Raw genomic sequence first — 5,112 nt, 5'->3', positions numbered from 1 at the left:
GGGTTAAGACTTGAAGTAGACGTTAAAGCAACTGTAGTGAGAAAACAGGCTAGCAGAATTCACCAGAGCAGTACAGAGACGCTGTCACAGAAACACCGGAAATGACACAACTCGCTTACCGCAATACGTCAGCACGTCAGGCCGTCTTCCACGTTGTAGTTTCCTGTAAAAATGTCCGTGAAAAATCCCCGCGATGTGAAAAATACATGCCGAGCAGTCACTGGTGCGCGGAGCGGAGTCTGAGCTTTGCGCGCACAGGGCTTGCGGACGTCCGCTTAGAGTCCGCGCGGACCTCCGCAGAGTCCGTTCCGCCCTTGACAGACACACATCACATGTGTGGAGATACTTCACTTTCCTCCGCCATGTCAATGTGATGATGTCATCAAATGACTTGTCTACTTGACTTCGACTTTATTGACAGATAAGTCGACCTGAAAAAAATCAAAGTCGTTAATGCCCTAGTGCTTAATGTATAGATCTTCTGTGCTGCTGGCGGGAAGATTTGTGTGAGGCACCCATGTTTTCACAGACATGGATACAAACTGTAAGTGTAACTTGTGTGGTGGGGAGAGGCATACAACCATGAGGCTGTAATTCTAGTTATATAACTGAATTACATAACTAGGGGAAAAGTAAAGTGCCGAGCGAATTGCATTTTCTGTTAACATGAGGAAATGTTACTAATTTATTAGAGATGTACCGATACCACTTTTTCTTTCCTGATACCGATTCCAATCCCTGAACCTTAGGTATCTGCCGATACCGAGTACCGATCCGATACCAGCGCGTAAAATCAAAATGGGTGGGATATGAATTGTCTTATGTCTCAACTCCTGAAACTCTATGTAAAATATTAAGAAATAAATACATAATAGTAGAATTAAAGACATACAACTTTTTTTATTATTATTATCCAGTGTTGACACAGATCAAGACACAGGTTAAAGTGCAGCCACACAATTTGGTAAAAAAGACATGTTAAAGGCTACAGTAGAATGTAGGGCTTGTATTAACGAATACAGAAAATTTCACCAGATGACTTAAAGTAAGAAAATTAAAAAATAGTGGCGGGGCTTTTACTCACCACAACTGCAGAGGCTACCAGCTTCATTTGAAACAGACTACATTATAAAAGGCCCATTATTTATTAATCCCTCTGTGTTTTTATATTTTTACTTTTTATCCGCTCCCGTCACCTTGATAAAGTTAATACATCGCGCCGTCATTTCAAACTCAACACTTCCAGAACTTGTTTCAAATTAAAAGCCCCTTATAACCTCGGCTGAGAGAATCCCTCCATTTTCTAAATAGGCTTTTATTGCGAAACATTTGTAGGAACTTGGTTGTGGAGGATACAGTAGCTTGAATGTTTCCATATGGCACTTGAAATGGAGCTCCTGCCGTCTGCTGGCGCTTTTTACGTTCCTACAACAACATTTCGGCTGGCATATGAACAGACACAGTGACTGAATAAAAATAGGACAAGAATAACCCGATGACATCACACACGTCGTAAAAGACGACCGGGGATAATTGGTGAGTACCATCGTGTAGTGTGTCATGTCTGTCGGCCAAGTCACGGCACAATTTTATGACTCCACAATCATGTAATGTGACATAGTGACTTTCACAACAGGCAGAAAATTTGTGCAGTGTTTACCAGGCATAAATCCTCCTTTACCATTTCTCCCTCTTGCATGTTGCTCATTTTCTTTTTCTTTTTTTTTTTTTTAAAGATACTTTTTGGGCTTTTTAGCCTTTAATGTATAGGACAGACAAGTGTAAAGGGGGGGGGGGGGAGAGAGAGGGAGTGACATGCAGCAAAGGGCCACAGGCTGGAGTCGAACCCGGGCCGCTGTGGCAACAGCCTTGTACATGGGGTGCCTGCTTTACCACTAAGCCACCAGCGCCCCGTGTTGCTCATTTTCAGTGTGTGACTGCAGCGTGTGCATGAGAGGGGAAGGGGCTGCTGCATGCTTAGAGAGGCGAGCGACAGAGAGAGAGAGAGAGAACACCTCAAAAAGGAAAACATTTCTGTCTTTGCCAAAACACTGAAAGATGCTGCACTGGGTCGCATCCCCACATCAGGCCACCAAAAGAACAGAGAGAACAGAACACAGATGGCACCGACCAGGACACAAGGACCAGCACACCGGAGACAAGAAAGAAGAGGTCCACCAAGACCACCACACCAGCACCCACAACACCGCCCTCCACATCACCCTGGACATGGAACAACTGGAGAGCCCCCAGAGCACCACCAAGGAACTCACCCCAGACCCCCACCCTTACTCAACCCCCAACTACCACTGCCATACTCACCCCCACTTCTAACCCCACATTCATGCCCACCTCACCTTGGCCCCTCACCCCCTCCCAGGAGTGACACCATAGTCACTGCAGGACCTCCACAAACATGGCAGCAAGACCTCCACCCACCAGCACCATCACAGACTCACAGGAGAAGCTATGCTGAAGCCCTCACTGGACCTCCAAGCTCCCATGACATGATGGACATCAGACAAATGCTTACACTCATCTGCACTCGCCTTACAGGCCAGGGGCCCTGGTGAACCCACACATGTACACACACACACACACACACACACACACACACAAAATATATGTTATTGTTATTGTTATAAGCTACTGTTATTTTTTTAATTTTATTTCTTTGTTTACAAATTCTATTAACCGATCAATATTCACTAATATCAATGCAATTATATGTTATTAATACTGTTTATCTAAACCAATTCCATACATAAAATAATTTATTAATCCATAGTAGAGGAAAAGGAGAAGGAGGAAAGAAAAAAAGGAAAAAAGAGAGAAAGAAAAGAAAGCATTTTCACTTTGTATGAAAACAACAGCTAATTCAATAATTAATACTGTAGCATGACACGATATGAATCCTTTGTCATCAGCCAATGGAACATCCAAGGGTTGAGATCATCAGGACTTAAAAGTAATAACTCTGAGTTTACTGATGAGCTCAAACAACACTCGGACATTATCATTTTAATGGAGACGTGGGACAGAGGAGACTTGCCCACCGGCTGTCCTCCAGGCTATGGGGAGTTGACAGTCAATTCAAGAAAGCTTCCTGGAGTAACACAAGGAAGGAGCTCAGGGGTAATACTTACCTGATTTAAAGCTGAATATACAAATTCTATTGAACTTGTTAAAGAAGGTGAAAATGATATATGGCTTAAGTTAAAGAAAGACCTGAACTCCAACACCCAAAACATCTATCTATGTGCAATCTATATCCCTCCAGCTGAATCTCCCTACTTTAACGATCAAACCTTTGCTGGTCTAGAAGGTGACATCAGTCATTTCCAAACTCAAGGAAATGTCCTAATTGTAGGTGATATGAATGCATGCACAGCAGAAGAAACAGATAGTATAAATACAAAGGGAGACAGATACATGAATAACAAAACTAACACCTCTCTAACTCTTCCCCCGAGGAATAATTATGATAAAATGACAAACAAAAATGAGAAAGAACTACTGCAGCTCTGCCGGGCCTTCAGTCTGTACATAGTCAATGGTCGGGAAGAGGGGACTCCTTTGGCCATTACACCTGCAGTTCTTCTCTTGGCAATAGCACAGTAGATTATGCACTAACAGATCTGGACCCTTTCTCTTTTAGAGCATTCACACTTAAGCAACAAACCCCCTTTTCAGACCATAACCAGATCAGACTATATCTAAAAAGAACACACTCTAACCAACCATGCCCCAATCCCAGTAAATTTTATGAGTTAAGAACTTTGTATCATTTTGAGGGGTGGAGGGAATATGTGTTGATATACTGTTCTGTATTTCCTCTGATAGTGCAGGCTTATATTAGATACAGGGCTTAAAGTTTTTAAGTATAATTGGTAAACATTTTCCTTGTGTTAATACAAACTCAACATTTCAATTAAATTTCACTGAGCAGAAAAAGCACACACTTGAAATGTGCAAACTATCATATTGTTGTACAGATGCAGCCACTTCAAATTTCCGTTTGGTCTATGGTGGAGCCGTGACCGATCCGTGACAGGTCCCTGTTGTCACCTGGCCAGGCTCGTAGCTTTAATGAGATCCCCCGCGATGATGTAGAGAATACGGGGCTGACTGCTAACGCCCCTAAGTTTAATTTGTAGAATGGTGCTGTTAGATTGCTGTTACACCACCCCACTCCATTTACAGTATATGCCAAAGACAAGAGGATTTTTTTTTTAACTCAGCGAAAATGTTGTTTTCAGACTACATGCCAACAAATATGGACTAAAGCAGAATCTGTCGTTAGATAAAAACAGCTTGTGAATATTGGAAATGATTTCATAGATGTTTTCTTTTTTAATTATTATTTTGACGTTCGGACTGTATAACGTGCTGCACACGCTCTGCTTGCCGCACGCAGCACGGCTTCACCTCATTGATCTGTCGCTGTTAGGCTTGGGAACGATTAACCGATACGACCGGATATCCGGTTTGAGAAGCGAGAGATACGGCTACGTCGGTAGCAGCCTCCTCAATTGATACGAATCAGCCATGAATCCTTAGATGAATCGATTGTAGAGTCATGGATTTGGGTATCGCGAGACTAGCAATCAGTTGACTGGCTTTAACAGTTTGCATCTCCAAAACAACGCGAGAGCCGGCTGCTCCGTAGCAGGCATTACTGACAACGATAATGGATGTAAACATCAGCGCCAGCTTGACCGGTGGAGATGAGGAACAGAAGCTAATGCTGGTTGGATAAACCAGGGAGCAGCCAAGCCGCAGCAGAAACTAAAGGCGAATCCTGCCGGTTGTGGGCTGAACGCGGGGTCACAGACACAGACAGAAATACGTATTCCTGTCAAATACAGCGGCGCATGATAACGGCTTACCGGCGACCGACAAGCCCGGCTCCAGGTCCAAGAAGTCTTTCGTCGGTGTCATGACTGCCCAGAAATACCAGCCAAGCCCTGGCAGCACACAGGTATGTGACGTGTCAGAGGAGAAACGAGCAGTTCACATTTCCACAAACCTCACCACACTTTAGGGACTGTTCTTTACTTGTCAGAGGAGGAGGGTGGCTGGTTGATTTTATTTTATTTATTTTGATCCCCC

Source organism: Epinephelus moara, chromosome 18 (genome assembly GCF_006386435.1).
Source record: "Epinephelus moara isolate mb chromosome 18, YSFRI_EMoa_1.0, whole genome shotgun sequence".
In the NCBI taxonomy this organism is placed as follows: Eukaryota; Metazoa; Chordata; class Actinopteri; order Perciformes; family Serranidae; genus Epinephelus; species Epinephelus moara.
Note: the sequence above shows the minus strand (reverse complement) of the source record.